The 21199-nt window shown below is 36.4% G+C and overlaps 1 protein-coding gene across 1 annotated transcript in view; it reads right to left on the minus strand.

Moving 5' to 3' along the window:
• Nucleotides 1–21199, minus strand: part of DDX11 (DEAD/H-box helicase 11) — a 1280855-nt gene that overhangs the window by 1258755 nt on the left and 901 nt on the right. The gene's annotated exons all lie outside the window — the stretch shown is intronic.

Here is a 21199-nt window from a genome sequence, read left to right on the forward strand (position 1 = left end):
AAGGGAAACCGTGTTGAATGCCTTGGACATGCCTACGAAGATGGAAGATACTAGTTATCCATTATTTCTGAATTAGTTGATTGTGTTGGTGAAATTTAAGAAGGCGGTGGTGGTACTATGATTGGTACAGAAGCAGTGTTGGGTGCGGGGTAGTAGATTCCTGCTTAGCAGGCAATTCATGAGTTGCAAGGTATACACTTTTTTTTTTTTAATTTTTGATAGTAGAGATAATATTGCTAATGGCATGTAATTAGAGAGTTCTGTAGATGTTCCACCTTTATGTAGTGGAATGATATATTTTCCATAGTTTGGACACGTATTATTCTGAGATACATTGGTTAATTAAGATAGCATTGGCTGCCAGTTTCAGGTATTCAGTAGGTAGTTGGTCAGCAGCAAGAGATGTGGGTTTCAGTTTGTTGAGCATTTTCTTTATGGTACTGGTTTGGACAGGTTTGAGAGAGAAGGCATGGATAATATAGTCAGCTTCTTTAGGTATAGATAGGAGAGCATTACTGTTATTTTTGGCAAGTGATGGTATGGAGTTGATGAAATATGTATTAAACTGGGTAGCTATACTATCTGTAGTATTTGTAGTGGTAGGGGTTGAAGTTGAGAATTGGCCAGGTTATAGTGTTTGATGGCAGACCAGAATTTGTGAGGGTTGTTTCGGTATTTTTGTTGGCTGAGAGCATAGTATGTTTTTTTTATCCTTTTGGATCTGTTTTTGGCATTATTTCTTAGTTACCAATAATAATCTAGGGTGGTTTTGTTGGTCTGATGTGCCCATGCTTTATCTTTATGCTTGAATAACTGTTTGGTGTTAGTTAGTATGGTGCATGGTTTGATTTTACCCTGACATTTCTACACAGTGCTAGACTATTTAGTATGTCTATGAATTTGTTGTTAAAGTATTGTATGGCAGAATCTAGGTGAAGCAGATTTAGTAGGGACCAGTCACAATGCTAAAAGATGGATATAAAAGTAAGATGCGAGAAGTTTTTTGTTAAAATTTGTCTGTATATAGTATTTTTTGGGGGTGCAGACGTCGAAGTAGGTAGGTGGGTAGATGGTCACTGATGGTATCAGCAAGGCAGCCTGACTGATGGGCCAATTTCTGGAGTGTTGGGTTCTAAGAGCTCTAGTTTGAGTGTATTTTTAAACAATATAGCTATACCTCCGCCATGTCTGTGTAGTCTGCCTAGTCTCTGGATGTTATGGTCAGGGGTTAATATTTCACGATTACTTATCTGGGGTTTCAGTCAAAAATTACTACGTCTGGAGAGTAGTGTGAAAGAGAAGCATGAAATTTTTGAATTTTAATTTGTTACGCTCCTAATATTTATGTCGACGAGTAAAAGGTTAGATCCATTGTGGGACAGGTTAGTGGTGTTATGGGAGTATGGGCTGGGTGGTGTGTGTGGTTCTTGTTGAGTGGTTTTAGGGCCTGGAATAGGGTGAATGTCACTGCTAAGTTTGAGGTGAGACATTATGTGTAAGAATGGGCATCAGAGTTTGAGCGTCAGGCTAGTATATTTATGAAGTACATAGGAAGTGGACAGTTGATGTGCATATCTGGGTACTTTTCCGTTTTTGGGGCAACACTTCAAAATGAGCGCTTGGAATCTTACCAGGCACTTGCAGTGATCTCACAGCTGCTGCTGAAGTGGCCCACATACACACTTACTTTCTAATGAGACAGTAGTCAGAAGCTTTGTGCGATATGAATTTAAATTTGCTGATCTGTTCTCTATATGCTACTAACTCAGTTTTTCAAGTGTGTAGTGTTGCCATAGGAATGCACACACTGCAGACAGTACAATGCCATATACCAAGCTGGTGCTGCAGCAGCACTACACTTACGAAAACAAATTTTATACACCTTGTCTGTCATACTCTCTCATTTTCAAACGTATCGACCTAACAATTTCTGATTAACGTTTTAAGTCCCAAAATACAACAATATGTTTCTAGGAGTGAGTTGGTGCAGTTATGCCAAAAGGCCGAAAAAACTGAGACACATCACATCAGTATTGCTTGACTTTCCCAAGTATGTCCACTTCTTGATACTGATTAAAAATGGGTATTGACTATCCAAATTGCTTTTAATCCTTACATGAAATACAATGTATGCCGCTTAAACATGTAAGGTCATCATATAAAGTGCAAACTGCATTGCATGCCACCTACAAGTTCAAATAATTTTACATTATTTTATTGTAAAATTCATAAACTTAAGTACTCTAGCATAGTTAATAATGAGTCTATCCTTACGGCATAGAAATGTAGATTGTGCCTTAAAGCGACAACAGAAAGTGTAGATATGTATCATTCGATCTGTAAAACTCTGCATAAAGTTTTCCAATAATTGCTTGTTGTTTGTTTTGTTCTGTATGTAGTCAATGCACGAAAGTGCAAATACTTTGCTTAAGTGAAAGGTCTACACTAGTCATTTCTGATGGTCATGGCACAGAAGGCAACTGGTGTAACTTTGTTATCTTGCTTTTCTGTTAATGCCTTTCTGATACAAATGCAAATGGGCTCCCTAAATTGTTCATGTAAGTATACATCTCAATCTTATGAACATTTTAAACAGTACATTTAACTTTTTGTTTGAAAAAAAGTTACTTTTCCGATGTTGGCCCGATAACTGAAAGCACTTATTAGAAGTGTTGCCCCGATAACGGAAAAGTATCCATATCTGTATGTAAAAAGTTCTGTGTTGGTGGTATTAAAGAGGTTTGTTGCTATGGGGATTTTTGTGTGTATTGTGGGGTGGAGGTTGGAGTGGAAAGATAGGAGATATCAGTTTTGTTAGAAGGGTGGAATTAGTGTGAAAGAGTAACATTGTGGGGTGTAGGATGTTGTAAGTTACATTTTACTTAGGGGTGTCATGAGTAGGGTGAGTGGGATGAGTCTATGATGTAGTGTATTTGACAGCGAGGTGACAGGATGTGAGCAGAAAAGGCAGAATTATATAGAGTTTTGGTGGGAAGGGATGTAATTAGTCAACTGGTTGTGGATGGTTGTGCATTGGTGCTAGCGACTGGTTAATTAGTTTGGGTGGGTGTGGTTTGGATAAAGAAATATAGGTGTAGTAAGGGTGGGTGGGATTCAGGAGGAAGGTAGGGGAGCAGAGTGAGCCCAAGCTTAGCTAAGGCAAACAGAGCAGTTTAGATCTGGTCTGGACTTATCCAAAACAGTGAAGAATAAACTATCAATAAGCTACTGAATGTTAAAACTATCAGCAAACTTTTTTGAATATTGCAGTGTATGTGTCTGTTCGTTAAGCTTAAACAGAACAAATGCAGTACTATGTAAGGTGGGGGGATAAATCTGTCAACAGTGTGAGGAAAAGAACAAATCAGGGAGCCAATTTAAACTTGGGGGTAAAACTAGTGCTGAGTGTAAGGGCTAAGAGTAAGTTCAGGGGAAAAATATGGGAGGAGCAAGCAATCAGAGAACTGGCAGTGCAATAGCATGAAAAGTGTGCAAGATAATTATGGAAATAAATGCCCACTGACATACATGCCTATGGTACAGCATAGTGTGACCAAGGCTTTTACAGACAGATAGTACAGGAGAGAATTCACTAAGTAGGGAGGAGAAGGAGGCTTCTCCATGATGTGCTGTAGCTAGTCGCTGGTTGTTACAGCTAATGGGAAAATAGTTAAAAATAATACACATACATTAACTAACAGTTTGAAGAGGGTAGTAGGAGCCATGTAGGTGCCACTTGAGGTAAATGTCTTTTTGAGTCAGGCATGGACCAATTGAAAAGAATGGTCTTAGGACCTAGATAGAGGGGAAACAAAAGGAAAATGTGTTTATTCGGAAAGCGAGAAGGCATGTTACCACAGAGAGAATGCTTTCAAAAGCAAAGGTACATGTTAGTTGAGAAGGGAAACAAACACCTAAATAGTTCACGAGTGTTTTACATAGTCCACAGTGAAGGTCTCAGAGGACAGAAATAAAAATTGAACTAATAAGACGGGAATAGAACAGGAAGTGCAGGACCCTTTTGCCCAGAATGGAGTTAAGGATGGCGACTAGTTCTAGTTAATAGCAGTTTGAGGTCAGAGAGAAGTAATACAGTAAGATAATGTTCAATTCAAGGCAATATTGCAAGGTTGCACCAAGATACAGTTCGCTACAAAATGGAATAGCATTTCAATTCAGTTCAGAATATTCAGTTCAATTCAGAATACAAAACTGACTAATATTTCACCTCAATTCAGAGAGGAAAACAGAAGTGATACAGGAAGATAATATTTAAATAAAGGCAGTATTGGAAGGTCACACCTAGATACAATTCGTTATAAAATAAATTATATTTAAATTCACTTCAGAATATATTGATAACACCATTGCATATAACTAATGCATACAGCAAGCATGTCTATTAACATTCCGTAACAGTTATAGCCTATATTTTTAAATTTAAAATGTAGTGCTTCCTGTACAGCGGGTTCTACTGCTGAATGGTTGTTACTGCAATAGAATTTGCAGAGAAAATAATTGCACTGTGCTGCGCCACTTGCAGAGTACAAGGAACAGCAGTTACACGAACAATATTTTGAACATTGCAGGGAAATACAACTTGGATAAATGCATTCAAACTACCACCATTGCAAATATTGTGTTAAAACGCTAGGTACCGCAGTTACTCGTATTACATTTAGAACACTGCAAAGACATACAATTTGAATAAATGCATTTTGACTATCATCACTGCTAAAACGCTTGGTGTGTTAGAACATGTAAGTGTTCCAGTTGTGTATTGTTAACGAAGTATATACAGGAATACTGACAGGCACTGATTGACTCAGTAGTAGCTCAGCTCACCCTATGAAAACACCTTAGCTAATTTCAAGTAGTGTGATAAGCTATTCAGACTGACCTTGGATGCATGTAAGCAATTACAATGAAATACAAGTACTATACCTCAATGAAATCTGTTCTGATATAGAACAAACGCAATGAAAAGAAATAAGACTACTCAATCTGCACAGTATTCCAGCTAGAATCTGGCCAACTATCTGATAGCAATGACTTTATTTTTTTAATTGCTAATATCACTTCCTAAACAACTCAAAACTTCAGCCTTTCATGCTGCTCTCTCGTGCTACTTGTTTACCTTTAGGTAATCAAAAATGATCGCCCAAAGGTCTCTTTCCCAGTTGTTCTTATCACTGCATTGCCTTTCAACCATATACTTCTTTCCTTGGTTTTGTTTAGCAGATGCATTATTTATGGACTGAATTCATGCAGATTTTTCACCTTTTCTCCAAACTTGCCAAGACTCTTCCCACTGTTTCTACACGGCCTTATAAATCAGTCATACCAGATAACTGTATAAATCAGAAAACTAGTAAACTTTCCTTTCAGATCTTCAGCATCAAGCCACTTTTCTCTACAATTTTAAAATACAAGTCTGGCAGTAAGAGTATGTCTCATAACATTTTCTCTCTTTCCTATTCTGCTCTGGCTGTGGAGTACAGTGCTCAAAACTCCTCTTTAAGTGATTGCCCGGGATACTAACACAATATTCTATCACTGTTAACTATAGATGCTAATATTCAACTAGAAACTTTTAATTTGAGAGTATGTTGTATTACTGGCTCCCTTTTGAAATTTGAAGCAACAAAATGAATACATTTTTACAAAAAATCCAAAAGCAGATCTCCATGTAACAGCTTAGGCAACAATACAATTTAGGTCAAACTACCCCTAGTTGTATAAATAGCCCCCTAAAACGCTTATCAGAATGGACTACTGTTCCAATAAGAACAAGGTGGTCAACAAAAATGCAGTGAAGCCTTAACTGTTTCATAGGTGACCCAAGTTTGAATAGCAGCTCAGGTAACTGTAGGTGCTAGGGGGTGGGGGGGGTGAACAGCTGCTGATGGCTTGCCCATCCTGGGAGAAGGAGACAGCTGTAGCTCTCCACAAGGGGAGCAACTACCCTGTACAGCTCAAATCTACTTACATGAGCAGCACACTTGTAAAAGTAATTTTGCCATCCACTGCAATGACTTGATCTTTAAACGTATTATCAGTATTTAGAACTTGCCTATATTTTTGCAATCAAACTGTATATCCCCCCAAGACTTACTACATTTTACCATTACCTAGGCTACTGTAATTACAAGTGTAAATTTTATCTAACGTTTCTGTAGTATATTTGTACCAATACATTGCCCAGTTTACAGCCATCTACCCATTTTGTTTTCAACAGTTCACTCCACTGTTGCTTTCAGGGGAAAAAAAAACTCCATAAGAAAAATAGGATCCAGTTTAGAACCCTAATCTACACTGCTGGTTACCCCATCTGGATGAGACTGGATTCCATTCAACTTGACATGCAACCTATTTTATCATGCTTTTGCAGGGGTCAGTGGTTGGAGGGCTCATACTTTTGATGTATGTTTCTTCACAGACTTTTATGTCAGTGAATAATTGTCTAGAGTTTTAAGTATTAGATGTTATGTACTTTAACCAAAATTACTCTTTAGTGTAAAGCAATTGTTAGTTTGTAAAATGAGTCCAGTTGCTGTTATTTTTGCTCTTGCTTGTACCCGCTGAAGGAGAAGTTTTAAAGATGAGGTAAATGGAGTCTTAACTTGACGGCTGGAGGTGCTTCTATTCCTTTGTATTTCTTTCCCGAAGGCTTACATTTGGCACTGTAGTGGGATTTTTGGGAGGTTTAATTGCCTATTTGCTTCATCAGCAAAAGGCTTCCAGTCAATTATTGTAATTTTTGTTTATTGTCTGGGGGAAACATCCGCTTTATATATTACGTTGTATTTGCAGATGTTTTGGTCTTGTCAGTTGAACTCTAATTACTGTCATCTGACCTGCAAGTCACTTGTACTTCTGATTTATTAAAGTCTCCATAAATGCATTTATTTATAAAAAATATATGTGGGCTGTTACATTATGCTTTCCTATTGGTTAGTGTATACCTCTCAATTGTCGTATATTATGGGGTATTTTGTTCTTTTTAGGTCTCATGATCACAAATACTTTGTACTTATGGTAAATTACAGATCTTCGTATTACCCCATGAGACTAGAAGCATAATGTTATAAATTTGTAATTTGCAAAAATTGAAATCATTACTGCACTTACACTCATTGCATTTGTTTGCATTCTTAAGTGCTGACGTGTGGCATCAAAACGTTTCATAGCTCTCAAGTGTCAGTGATTTCGTGTTATATTTATTGTTTGCTCTTCATAAAAGTTTTGTTCTTCTAGCAAATCAGTGCAGATGGCATTTACTAGGTAATGACAGGTTTTTTTTTTTGTTTCAGATTTCATATTTTTCAGGAAATACACTCAATGCAAAATCCTCTTATTCTAGCAACTTTTAAACTATACAACAGCAATATTTAAAATCTGTCCCTGATTTTGGATCTTTGTCTTCATGTTATTTTTTTTTTTTTTAAGTTTTGTCCCGGATTGTTGAGCTAAAGAGTGTACAGGTGATATTTGGTGGGGGACTGCGATTCCCAGTTAGTTGTCCAGATATAAATCTTTAGGGTTTTGTACTAGTAGTGGAACATAAAGTAGTATTTTTTTCTTTAATGTACCTAAACGGGACTTCCTTGTGTTTATTGTTTTTGTTACAGTGCTTATTGTTATTTACTTGTTTTATATATTAAATATTTTAAAACATGTTAAGTTTCTAGTCCCATTCTTTGGTATGGTTTGATCCAGTTATTCTTCTGAAGGCCAGCATATTATCAATAAATGGATGTATTTTTCTGTTAATGTTGTGGTGACTAGATTTCAAATATATATGTGTAGTAAGATTGTTTGAGACTGCAAATAATGTTTTGCAAACAGTATAATCATTTTGTGGCTGTTAAGTGGAATATTAAGTGTCATCTTAGAAAAAAACAATATTTTTAATGCAAGATTGTTAGCTGGATTAATTTAATTTGATTCTATAATAGTTATTTTAAGTACCTTTTTTGAAAAATAAACTTTTTAAATTTAGGGCTGGTAGTTGATATATGTTTTGAATGGGCGGCCACGGTGGTGCAGCGGTTAGCATTGTTGCCTGACAGCAAGAGGTTTGTCGGTTCGATCCTTGACTGGGTTGCCTTCTGTGCAGAGTCTGCATGTCCTCCCTGTGGTTGTGTGAGTTTCCTCCGGGTGCTCCGGTTTCCTCCCACATCCCAAAGACATGCTGTAGGTGGATTGGACACTCTAAATTGGCCTTAGGCGTGAGTGCATGTGTGTGTGTGCCTTCCGTGGAAAGTTGGGCGCCAGGCTGGCAACTCGACACTGTAAAAACTCTACTGCCAATCATGAGCGGACAGGTGATGCGCTGTGGCGACCCCTAACCGGGAAAAGCCAAAAGAAGAAGAAGGAGAATCTTTTAAACTGATCAGTGTACCCATGAACACCGAGTGTACTCAATTTGTCTACAATCCCCTTATAAGGATACATAGCAAAGGCTTGGGGCAAGTCCAGATATAACATATGTACAGCCAGTCCCTCATCTACTGATGCTTTCAAAAAGATAATATTTAGAAGGCAAGATCTGCTCTAGACATTATTTCAAGATCAGAAAGTCAACTGTCTTTCTGAAGTAGTTCCAGTGTGGTACATTCCTTGACATTCACAGAACATAAAGAATCTGTAATGCATTTGTGAGTGTTTAACAGATGGTTATTTACTGATTGTTTGTTGTCTGGTACAGTATCCTTTTCAGTCACTACTTAGGTCCCATGTCAAGTATTACAACAAAAGGACATAGCAGAATACAATTTATTCTTCTTCTTAACAGTGGACTACAGCTGGAAAAGAGCCTCTATTTAGCCTAGTTACCTACAATAAAATCCTTCCCTAAGCTGGATCTACATTTCTTATGTTATACCCAAATTCTGTGCTCAAGAATGTGTTGCCTTCTGCTTTAAATATTGTGTAAATTGTGTAATTTGGGTCAGTTTTCCTTATACATTTTGGCTTACATACTGAGAAATTTAATAAAAAGAAACTCCACATAAATGTCAAACTGTCAAAATCAAGCTGTACCTCCCTTTGTATTAAGATCACTAAGGACTTGCTCAGAGTTTAGGTACATATCCCAAAAGACTACAGAGGTTTACTGATAATTTTAATGAGGCAGTGCATGCTACTATACAAGAAACCAATTGGGATGCTATGAGAGACAGGAAAACTTGCACTCTGAATCTTACTCACTGCTGCCATGACTACACTTTCAGTAATTTAATGTACTTCATTCTTTGTGCAAGAATGGATTCATGTTTTTTACTAGGTATTTAAAACTGATAACTGCCAAGCTATCAGATACTTCTTGTGGTTTAGAGATCACAGTTCCATTAACTGATAAAATACTACCCTCTTGATCCTCTCAAGTAGTTTCCTGATGCAGTTATAGAAAACTTTACTATTACCCTCAGCCTGTGCTTTCGTAATCCAATATAGACTATTTAACTTATTTTTTGTTTGCTGAGGTAGGGCACTGATCACAAATGGCCAATTTCAGCCTCCCCTCGATGGTTATAGTGATATAAGATACAAATGCAATGATAAACTGAAAAAGTTTAAAGGTCACAAAGATGGGGATAAAGTAATTACAAACGAGAGAAAAAATGTCCAAATAAGGCTATTGACTGTATATATAAAGTTTTAAATTTGAGTTGCATTTGTTAACCAGGGTTGAGCACTGATCACAAATGACCAGTTTCCGTCTTAGTCCAGCAAACCATTAAAGTTTGACAATTATACTGATATATTGGAAGAGATAAAGTATATATAACTATACAACTGTTGAGAATATACAGGAATTCTATACAGTAACAGAGAAACATACATAGATGCAGAGCCGCAGACAGATGAGCAGGTTTATTAAATATTCATTGCATTGTTACAGTGTTACATACAAATATATGCCTTTTAACAGAATTGTACAGATGGCCGAGATTGCTTACAATATAACCTAGAGACTGAAGTGCTTTAGCAGTACATTAGTATGACAAGAATTTTAAGTATTGAAGGGGTTAAATCAGAAGGAATGGGGAAGGTGTCAGTACATGGGAATTTATGGCTTGATTAGGTTATGTGATTTAAGATATTACACTGACATTTTACCATTTTCAAGTGGTGCATTTTTACTGGAGAACAGAATTTTGGATAAAAGGATGTGTATTTAAATTTAGGCTAGCATGGATTCCCAGATTTTGGGACCTAGAACAGGCAAGAAATTATTTATACCTCTTGAGGGGGCTATAATGATGGTGTAGCATGGTCAAGGTTTCTAGGGTTGTAGGCTGGGGAATCTCATATTAGTCTGGAAGCTTCTCAAGAGAAAAGATTTTTAACATTTTATATAGAAAAATAAGAGAAGTAGCAAGATGGGAAACTTAATACAGGTCTTTACGCAAGGCTCCAGAGGAAGTTAAGTATGGCCAGATGTAAAACATTTACTTTGGCCTTGTTTGGCAAGATAGATTATTTAAACAGAGGTTTAAATGTAGTATAGATTATTTAAACAGAGGTTTAAATGTAGTATACTGCAAACATTTAGGTCCTTAAGGGTGTTAGGCAGGGATTACCAGAGGCTGAGTGATAGAGGGAGCAGCTATGGTTATTACATTGCAGTTTTATTCTAACACGCTGAAGAAACGCTCCCAATTGTCAATACATTCTGAGGGTGTAGACAGTTGTGTGAGAATCTTTTAAATGTCGTTTAACCCGGACTTTTAAGTACAACAACTATTTCTGAATGCTAGATAGCACTCTTAGTTTTTTCTATAGTTCATTATGTGGTACCACCATAAGTGCTAACATTTAAAAGTCCCCTAGATATTTGTTTTGTTTTGGAATATGCTTTTGCATGCAATAGCCAAGGATATTACAGAAATCACTTTTTGTATCCTGTGTACCTTTATACAGGGAACAGTATCTCTATCTGTCATCATGAGAATTTCATAATGACAGTGTAATTTCCATATCAGAAGTCTTAAGAAACTGGGTTTATTTTTGGCTGTACTGATCCCATTTCTTAAATTAAAAATAAAATAAGAAATGGCCAGAGAAAAAGTGGACTAAACTGAAGAAAACAACATGAAGACCCAAGGTTTGTTAGTACTACACACAGGAGGTACCCAAGTGTTTGCTAAGCAGTTTAGTAGATAGGTGCACTTACTTGTGATGCAATAATTTACGCAGTCAGTTTTAGTGCAGCTTCTTCTACTAAAACTGTTATCTTTAATTGTGAATTCATAATTTTTACTTAGAAAAATCTCTGCACTTATTTGTTATTGTGGCTAGGAAGAGCTTGGTTACTTATTTTGGTATTACACAGTGGCGCTGATTACATACTTCATAAGTCTCACATTTATGACACTGCAAAATGCATCTAATACACAGAGGACTCCAACATTCTGTTTAGCTCCAGACACAGCCAATATTACTGACAACCTTCAAACCCAAATTTGGTCAAACCCAGAAATAGCTTAAAGACAGTCTTCTCTAGACAAATTGAACAACAATTATGTTCTTTACTGCAAACAGCCCAAAATTCCCACATATTTTCAAATTTTCTAAAAGACAACCTCTCCTTCAGGTGATCAGCTCTGGAAAATTATAGGATTATGTTCTACTAAGGTTTAAAAGTTAACCTGCACATCAAAACATTTGCACTTCCAGCTAAAACTAGGGCTATTGTACGAGCAAAACAATTAAATGACAGAAAACACAATTGAAGACTATCAGGGCATACTCATATCCAAGTCTGATATATGTTTACAGTATATTAACAAATCCATACTTACAGCAGTAATCAACAGCAAAGCCTCTAGTTACCCCTCTGGGGCACATCACTGCATTTTTCTCAGATCCTTACGCCAGTGTGAGCTTAAGTAGCATTTAACCATGGTTCATCCAAGAGATGATTATTTGTTCCTGTACTGTCTAAATACCCACTTTTAGGGTTATTAACTAATTAGTATAAGCTTCTCTGCAATATTTGCTCAGCAAACACACTCCTTACCCATACCTTATTTCTCAAACAATTAGATTTGGAGACAGTGTTCTGTTGTTTCTAAAAGTAGAAATACCCTCCATCTTTCACTTTGGTAAACTACACTTAAGCTTCCCTTTACAAAGGCTACAGTGATTTTCATACTAAGAGGTTCTCCATTTATAACAACTGGGTCACCAGATCTAAATTGTTTCACCTCTTTCCTTACTCCGCCTTTCTGTACTTAGTGTTTAGTCATTTCCAAAATCTGGCCAAGCCCAGTCACCAGTCCATCAACCACTTCCCTAAAATACCCTTATGCAATGTTTCTCACAGCTGTAAATACATACTTTCATTCTTGCAACCCAGGTGGAGTGTTTCTAGTAAAACGACTTCAAAAAATTACTATTGAAAACAGCACACAGGCATGCAGACACTAACTAGTAAAAGTATTATCTACTTTATTAAAATCTTTGGTGCCTCAGCAAAACTATAAAGCAGTAAAAGAATTTGCACAGCTTAAAACTGAAAAAAGGTAATTAGATTATGGTGTTTCTTATTTATATCTTTAAATACTTCCAATTACATTCCATGATCAACCCAAATTAAGTGCCTGAAATTTCAAAATAGATTCTTTCAAAAACAAACAAAAAAATCCTTAACACTTTTCCAACCCCTATTATTACTTCTCCCTTGTTATAAAACAGCAGCTGAAAACAGTGTGATGAAAGAGCTTTTAATAAAGCAGATATTTTTTACTAGCTGGCCTCGGCATGCCAGTTTGTTGTTTTTGACAGCATATTTCTAAAACCATGGTTCATCAGCTGCAACAGTCTCACATCTGCATCTAAAATATGAATAGAGCAACTCCAGTTATTAGCCTCCGGTCTTTCAGACATGGTGACTAGTTACACCACCCTACTACTCAAGCTGCTCAGAAACATCCATTGTTACCGACCTTCTGGCTACAATGCAATGAACTAATATAAGTAGCATGCTTTCTCAATAGCACAGTTATTTTGTCTAATGCAAAAAAAAAAAAAAAAAAACTAATATTTCTGCACTTTTCTCCACAGTCTACAACATAATATTGCTTGAAATTTTTTTTTTTGCTTAGTGTACTAGTACTTTGTAGTTGCTTTTACTGCATATAATAATTTTGACTGGAGCTTCTCTCCCAGCCCTCACTTAGAAATGGGTTAAGCCCAACTGGAATTTCCCAGTTAACATGTAGATAAAGATACTGATTTTGTTGTAGTCCACATTTGGGAATGTCAAAATGTCAAAGGTAACTAACAGAAGAAAATTTCTTACTCAATCTACCGTCCTCATGAAGGCACAGGCATCTTCATTGGATGCAGTCTGGGGAAACAACTCGCTCCAAGTTGACAAGTACTGAAACACCTGCTCATGGCACCAGTATCTTAACCACTGATTAAAAGTCAGTATTTTGTGACTATACAGTAGTACCACTTAAGATAATGGCAATACTTTACTAACCAAATGTTTTTTTTTTCTTTTTCGCCTTGACTTGTAAATAGCCCCACCACTTCCAGCTTCATATCCCACAGGGTGGACCAACCTATATTGCTAACCCAGCTACAAAAAAAAGACCATCTACTATTTGTTCTACAGTTACTTTAGTGTAGTTATTGTATCATCATTCCTGGTCCCAGATAGGGAGGTTACAGTCACTAATTATTTACATAATCTGGTGAAAGGTGCATCCGTCTTTATGGTTGTGGAGCCATCCATAATGAAAAAATCCAAAAGCAAAGGGTCCTAATAGAAAGATTAAAATCAAATAAAAAAAAGTGTAATGTCACTGGAAATGACTTCATCTTCAAGCTTTGAGTACTTTTATGTAGTAAATCTTGTTTTGACAAAATCTCGCCAAGATGATACAGACATATATAGGCTGTGTTATTTTTTTAGATCGTGGAGAAAGACGGGTTAAAAATTAGTAAGAAAACTAGGTGTACAAGTCATCAAGACAGAAAAGTACCAACTCCTGGTGCAGACACTAGTACCAGTAATGGGAAAAAAAACAAACAATGTAGAATCCTCAAGACAGAAACATTCTTACCACAGGGCTAGGCCATACTGCAAGTGGCCCAATGTAACAGGAGCAGCAGCAGTGCACAAAAAGCGAAATGATCGGCCAAGCAAGTGGCAATAAAGTGGACCACTGAGGATAAGATGCTTCTATTATACAACAAACCCAGAATTTCCAAACACAGGACATATAGCAAAAACAGAAGACATTTGAGGAAAGAAAAATATTTGAAGAAGAAAACTGTTAAAACCTACAAATAAAAAATAACATCTTCAATGCAACATATCAGAACAAAACACCTAGACAAAGAAGAACAGATGAACACCATAATTGTGACTATTAATACTGAAAAGTGCTATGTGGAAAAAAATAAATAAAATACTGTACAGCTAAATTAACTGTGAATATAAAGTGCTACTACAAAAATAGTCGACTGCCACCATGGTAGCATCGAACAGAAAGAACGATAAAAAACAGCTAAGGAAAACAGAATCATTACTAGAATAAAATGTAAAAGGGAATACGTCATCAAAAATTCTTAACAAGGATGTGACAAAAGCAACAATTAAAACATATCAGGATTTATCTTATGCCATCTCCAACAATAAAGTAAAAATATCCCCACGTGGAGTTAAACTTATAAAGTATACAGAAAAATATACAGAATTACAAACCAAGTGATTCACTGATGACCCAGAAAGAGTTTTATAAGAAACAAGAAAAAAAATACAGTAGCAATAGTAGCATCAAAAAAAAAAAACATTTTGAAGAAGCTATGGCCTGTTATGTGATGCACAGCATGGCTTTCTCAATGCCTTCACTACCCATACTGCTCTGGTAATGGCCAATGATGCCATTTATTGCAACCTGGATGACAGACTTATTACTACAGGTCTCTTTTTTGACATGACAAGGGCTTTTGAAATGGCTAACCATACCCTTCACAGACTCAAAAGACTCAACTTTGGAAATAACACTATTTGCTGGTTTCGCAGTTATCTAAAAGACAGAACTTTCCAAGTCCATAGCAATGTCTTATCCTCTTTTGCTGGAAGACTTAATACAGGTGTACCACAAGTATCTGTGCTAGGTTGTCTTAAGCAAGTACTAGGCTAACTGCCTTTGTAGGCCATTTTAAGCCTAGCTAATTTCCCTCTCAAATGTAAGAATCAAACCCCATGTCTTGTATCGCAGAGGTAAACACCTTAACCATTATGCCAAATCCTAACCTTTTCTTTCTCTTTAATGATCTATTATGCCAAATGCCAAACTTCTTTTCTCTCACTGTCTAATGATCGCCCTCTTGAATTACCAAATCTGAAATTAATAATGTATGCAGATGACATGCAGCTCCTACAACCCAGTACTAGCCACCTTGACCTGCAAAGTTATAGGACAATTTCATGCAGTTATGCACCTGGTCTACTACTGGCAAACTACTAATTAACCCTAATAAAACCAATGTCCTGGTCTTTGCTTCAACCAAGAAATTAACACCATTCTCTTATTCTGTTAACAAATCTTAATTTGAACATAATACCTAATGTCACTAAACAGAGGTACCTAGATTTGACCCTAACTTTCTTTACCACACACATTGATTTTTTTTAACCAGTAAAGTCCTTTCTCAATTAAAACTAAGTTACAGGCTCAGTCACCTCCTTTTCCCTGCTGCCCACTGGGCCGTTGCTAAAAATATGTTAATAAACAAACTTTATTATGGCCTTTACTTCCTTGTTATGCATTCAGCCCACAATACTCACAGAAAACAGACTGATGAGAATAAAACCTCCAGATTCATTCTATTGTCAGACCCCCCCCAATACACCACTGCAATTTGCTTAAAAATTCCCTGGCTTTCAGTTCCTCATAGGGACACTTTTCTTCTAAGTACTCTTAATTTACAAGGTGCTAAAAACATGGTCACCCCTTTAAGAGTGAAACTACATTTACAAAACATACTTTAAGTACTCAAAAGTACAAAGAACAGCAGTTTCTCTCCAGCACACCCTCCATTTAAAACTCTCTCTAGACTGGGACCTGCTACCTGGAACCACCTGCCTACAGATGTCAAAAATCTAGACACCATTAAAAGCTTTGAAGATGCACTTAAAGAGAATCTCTCTACTGAATTTACCTGCAACAGCTACCACAGCAATGGTTAGGTAACGTACCATCCTAAATCATGAATAACAGAAAACATTTAATAAACTTTTCTCAACCTCTTAATGTGATGTTGTACACAAACATTTTACATGTAAATAGTTAATGTATTACATGTACGATTGCACTGTATTTTATGCATGTCTTTGCTTACATTCTGTATGTACCTTTTTTCTCATTGGATCTTTAATGTTACCCTATCTGCATTCAATCTTAATATGCTCTGAATTTTGCTATGTACTCATTTTGTATATAAAGGGCAGAGCAGTGGTGCAGTGGTTAGCGCTGTCGCCTCACAGCAAGAGGTTATCCAGTTAGATTCTCGGTTGGGATGCCTTCTGTGTGGAGTCTGCATGTCCACCCTGTGTTCGCATGGGTTTTCTCCAGGTGCTCAGTTTCCTCCTACTTTCCAAAACATGCTGCAGGTGGACTGGACACTCTAAATTGCCTGTAGGTGTGTGTGCCTTCAGAGGAAGGCTAGGCGCTGGGTTCACAACTTGACACTGTAGAACTCTTCTGCCAATCGTTCTACAGATCGCTGATCCACTTTGGCGACCCCAACAGGGAGCAGCCAAAAGGTAAAGAAAAGACTCATTTTTTATATAAATTGTTGAGTAAAAGACCATGATGTATTTTCTGCTCTTTGAGCTCGGGTCTTGACTAAAAAGGGTCAACAAACGAGTCCACTTATCCAGTGAGCAAACAGTAAATAAATACTTATGAGGATCGTGTTCAATATAGACATGCCAAATGGATGGAAGAGTTAAAATGAAACAGTAAGAAGTGCCAATATATGGGCTATATGGCATTAAACAAATAACAGAGAAACAGATAAAATTAAGAAAGTCTCCTACATGAAAAGCTAAAGGTCCAAATGCAGCACCCGAACTTCTGACTAAAGGTATTAACATCTTTGCACAATGACTTGGCTCTTAGTAAACATGATTTATATGCACAAACAGACATCAACCAGGTTAATAACACGGAAAAAGTAATCCTCACCAGCAAACATGTAAGACATCTTCACTACATGCCAATAGCTTGTCTTCCAACAACAAAAATTATATACTAGAACTGATGTAGACAGAGTTTATAGTCATTTAGAAAAGAAAAAGAAAACCAGCTATGGCAAAAGAAAAGAAATTTATTAAAATAACATTAAGGAATAAAGAACAATCTATTATTAAACAAAGCCATAAAAAAGAAATGTTAAAATGAACAGAATTCAAGTATGGTATGAATAGACTTACAAAAAAAGCATTTGACGGCACTCCACATTAATAGAATATGGAGAGCACTTACATGTGAATTATCAGAGCAGAGTGTATTTTATACATAGCATTCACTGCTGCAGCGATAAAAATCCAAAGGACATTCTAGGGAAATTATTTGCCACCACTGTTGTTTTTGCCTTGCTCCCAAGATGTTCACTTGACAAAACTATAGCAGGTTACAGCTTAATTTCCAGAAACTAACTTTGCCCAAGGCCATTTCATCTATGTTCTGTGGATTATTTGTTTGATGATCAGATCAACAAAATAAAGCACAACCATTAAAAAATAAATAAATAAATAAATAAATAAAACAGAATTTTTTCAGATTACATAAAAATGACATTTGGTCTTGATAAACGTGCATGATCAGTATTTATAACAAGAAAACTAATGACCCAAGACAATATCAACCGGGGAGAAGGATGCGATATTAAAGAATTTAAACATACACAAGTTTAAAAATTAGATATTAAGGGAGTAATCTTTACAATACAATCATGCCTTAGTAAAGCAACATTACAAAACTCAAAATACACAACGCATAGAAATATATCAGTTAAAGCAAAGGTCTGAGCTGAAAAAGTACAAGGATGAAAAAACCCTTCTTATTAAAAGATCAAAGAACAAAACTCCCCTTTTCAAGCATTGTTGCATATCTTGTACAATAAGTACACAGTAATATAAACTTATAGGAGTATTAAAAGAAAAAAGAACAAATTGTTCCTCTTTTCAGACTGTGCTATACATCAGGTAATCCGGTTGCACATTGATGTAGAAACAGTATAAATTATAAATGATACCAGAAGGGAATTCACACAAAATGTATTACACAAACAATATGTAATGGGGTGGTCCCCTGTCCTGGAGAAGGGCAGATGTAATTCTAGTTCATAAATTAAATCAGGACGGAGAATAGAAATGAAAGCCTGTGCAGAACTGATATTTACAGCAAGAAATATGAAACATCTTTTCAAAGATGTTCACAGGCCAATGGTGTGCAAGACAGACAGTATGAATTCACAGCAGAAAGTTACACTAGAAAAATCCTGGCTAATTTATTTGAATGTGTGACAAAGGCAATGAACAAGGATAGAGCGTAGAAGACGCTCGAGTGGAAACTTACATTTTAGCAAAGCACCTGACACAATGCCATATAAAAGAACAAAAGAGAAACTAGGCAGCAAAGGACTGGGCTGTAAAGTGAAATACTACATAACACCCATTTCTTAATCAGGTAGGCTCACTGGACACAGCCCTTTCCATGGCGTGACCTAGGAGCAACGTCTGGTTAAGTGACTTGCTCATGGTCATTCAGTAGACAAATGAGGGCCACAGAAATCAAACCCTGTACCATAGAAACTACGTCTCACAGCTTTAGACCTCTGCACTAACAACCATCAAAAAATGGCTGTGCAAAAGAACATACAACACAAAAGTAAACTGTCTCTGTAGTAAGGAGATAGGATGAAGAGAAAGGAAGAGTATGTCTACTGCAGATGACAAAGATGTGGAACACAGCAGATCCTCAGGATACAGTTAAGTGGCTTAAATGGGACTACTTTTAACCAGTGCAAAGCAATGCATTTGGAGAAAAATGTGTAGAGAAAGAGGTGAAGTATTTTAGAAGTTATTTTTTTCACTGATCCTGTGTTTTAATAAGATTTTAGGTTCTTACACACTTATCACAGACTATGAACTATAAAACACAACCATGCAATTATTATTTCAGATAAACATGGGAAAGCAATGAAAGAACAAAGTAAAGTTAGTATACTCTATGAGGGAGAGGCATTACTAGTAGAAAGACAGACTCTATCACTCTCTATAGATGATTAATGACATCTTATCTTCATATGCCTAAGGTTTTAGTGACACCTTATTTTCTCATGCCTAAGGCTTTCATTCCTCTTCTTGATATAGCTCTCATCCTCTCCTCAGACATTTTTTTTTCCAGACTGCCAGCTTGTTTCTGATTACTCTAAATACTTCCTCAGCTTCTACTTTGTTTCTTAACACTTCTGGAACACCATGGTTTAATTTCACCTTTGAAAACCACATTGCTTTACTTTCCTTCTGTTAGAATTGTGAATTAGATGTGATGTTAGTTCTGACATACTGCTATTTTAATTCAATCATACCTTCATGACCATTGGAGGTTTGCAGATTCACTGCATTAGTTTGTCAAAGTCTTACATTTCTCACCAGGCTGACTCTCCAATATCAAAGCATTTCTTCAATCTTTCTTTCTCATCTTAACCTACTCCCATTCAAATCATACACCTCTTTTTCTCTCTCCTTTTCTCAAGTCACCTAAATCTTGTACAACTTTGTATCTCCTCTACCACACTCTAAACTCTAATAACTATACTCTCGAAATATCTGTCTCTTTGCAGTGCTTACCTAGATACACCCTATGCTACGTTTTGCCCTCTAAAGTATAAATCCACTTACTTCTTGCAAGAATTTATAAATACCAGAACTATATACAATTATACATGATTAAACAATACTCTTACTTATGAAAATATCCAAACAGAATTACTAAAAATCTAACACAATTTATTTTCTTGAATTTTATACCTCTATAATACGTATTTGTCTTGTATATCTACTTCACTTTGTATTGTGTAAAAACTGTCTTGACTTTCAAAGTTCTGCTGATGCTATGTAAAGATTTTTGTGATTGTATGGAGCTTTTCTCCCTGGGCCTCCACTGAAAATGGGTCATTGGCCCAGTGGACTTTCCTGGTCAACAAATGTCAATAAATAAACATACTAATGTAAGTACTGTATCTGTCTTCTATCCATTCTTTTTCTAGGAAATGTAACTTTTAAATTCATTTGCTAATATAAAGGTACTGTGAGATTTTCTCCCTGGGCCTCTGTTGAAAATGGGTTTTGCTCAGTTGGACTTTCCTAGTCAACAGACAAATAAATAAAGCCTTTCCTTCCAAAAGTCAACTAGGATTTCACTGGCTAGAGTCTATACTTAAGATGAAGGTGAGATATATTCTTTGGAGAACACTCAACAGCTACCCAATTCTAAGTTTGAAATCCTATCCCTCTCCTCCGTATCAGGACACAAGGGCCAAGTGTAATTTTTTTTTAAATAGACTCTAATACTACCTGATTGATGTCAGACATAGAGCGACAATAATTACCCTGCTCTTAGGTCGGCTGCATTCATGTCCACTAGTTTATATGTAGTACATTTAAGTTCCCATTAAGAATGTCAACACATTTTTCTGTCATTTTAAAGCTGTAATACATCATCTTGCCGTTTCTTTTCCTCTGAAGGAATGGTTTTTAATAAAAAAAACTTTTCCACAGATTTTCCTGTCACTTTAGAACTTCACTGTGACTCACAGTGTCTCATTTATTGAATGATTACTCGTAGGTTTGGTTCTACTTGCTATTTTTTTTTTCTACAGAGGGATACAACTCACACTAATTTAGCAGTCCTTTCCTAGTTCTCATATCACCAGTATTCCATGGGATATTTACATCTCAATCACTGCCCCTCCATCTATCATGGTTCTGCTTCTACCACAATATCAGGAAATTGTTCTATTGATACCACTAGTTCCAGTTACATTTGCTGTGAGCAATTACTTTTTGTTCTGTTGTTTAATGGCAGTAGTTGAAATAATGTTGCTATCATGCAGTGAGTGTTATTAATGTGGTCGGGAGATACACAGATGTATTCCC

This window comes from Protopterus annectens, chromosome 11.part0 (genome assembly GCF_019279795.1).
Source record: "Protopterus annectens isolate FY-2018-M chromosome 11.part0, PAN1.0, whole genome shotgun sequence".
Taxonomy (NCBI): Eukaryota; Metazoa; Chordata; order Ceratodontiformes; family Protopteridae; genus Protopterus; species Protopterus annectens.